General features: G+C 36.9%; 1 pseudogene; it reads right to left on the reverse strand.

The window, feature by feature from the left end:
- Positions 1–278: 278 nt before the first annotated feature.
- Positions 279–875, reverse strand: LOC139440249 (general vesicular transport factor p115 pseudogene; annotated as a pseudogene).
- Between the last annotated feature and the right edge of the window lie 210 nt (positions 876–1085).

The raw sequence follows: 1085 nt of genomic DNA on the forward strand, positions 1-1085 counted from the left end.
AAGGCTTAAAATGGTAGTTTTTGGTGTCTAGAGATCTTTAAAAGTTATAATTTGAGACAGTTCAGATGAATTTCAATAAAAATGCATATTCTGCATAAAGTTAGAGTTTTACCAGTTTTCAACATGGGTAACATTGTTTAAAAAATACTTCAATAGTCTTATTAGTGAATGGTTCCACTTGGCTTATTAAGTTTTATTTTCTGTGGAGGCAAACCAAAGCACTGCCTTAAGACTCCATGTTCAAAGTTACGAAATGTTCTAAATCATTTCTAGAGATTTTAAAGCTGGACATCATCCTGGTCCTTGTCAACATCTTTCCTTTCATCATCCTTATCATCTTGGTCTGTGGATTCAAGTTCATCCTCTTCATCCTCTGGATTACTGAGTTCCTTGAGTTTATTCTTTAATGACAATGTTTTTTTCACCCTGATTAGCCAACTGCACAAGGAGATGACCTTCTTGTTTTAGATTCTGTAATGTTCACCTCGAGCTGGTTTTTCTCATTTTGTAAAATGAGAGGGGTATTGTTAAATGAGTCCAGCTGCTCTTTAATGGCAGTTCTTTCCTCACACAAAGCTTTTATTTCATTCTCTAATTCTTTAGTCCTTTGTAATAATGCCGGCAGTCTTCCTTCTACATCAGTAGTTTTTGTAGCTATTACAGTTTCATTCTTTCCTGGCACAGGCACTGATTGTGCAAGTGCTTCTATTTTCTGTAACAGCTCCTGCTTTTCTGTAGTTTGGTGATCTCCACAAACTGTGAATTTAACTGAGACATTACTGTGCCAGTTCTTGTTTTAATTCTGCAATTTGTTCAGAATCTATAGCTGAAGCTGTTGCTTCATTTGTATCTGGGGGTGTTTGGGAAGATTTCAATTTTTTTTAATTTTTAAAGATTTTATTTATTTATTTTTAGAGAGAGTGCAAGGGACAAAGAAAGAGAGGGAGAGAAACAGCGATGTGTGAGAGAAACAGAAACATTAGTGGGTTGTCTCTAGGCACTCAGCCCAGCCATGTGCTCTGAGTGGGAGTCAAACTGGCAACCTTTTGGTTCACAGGCTAGCGCTCAATCCACTGAGCCATAAC

The sequence above is a fragment of the Desmodus rotundus genome, chromosome 6 (genome assembly GCF_022682495.2).
Source record: "Desmodus rotundus isolate HL8 chromosome 6, HLdesRot8A.1, whole genome shotgun sequence".
Lineage (NCBI taxonomy): Eukaryota > Metazoa > Chordata > Mammalia > Chiroptera > Phyllostomidae > Desmodus > Desmodus rotundus.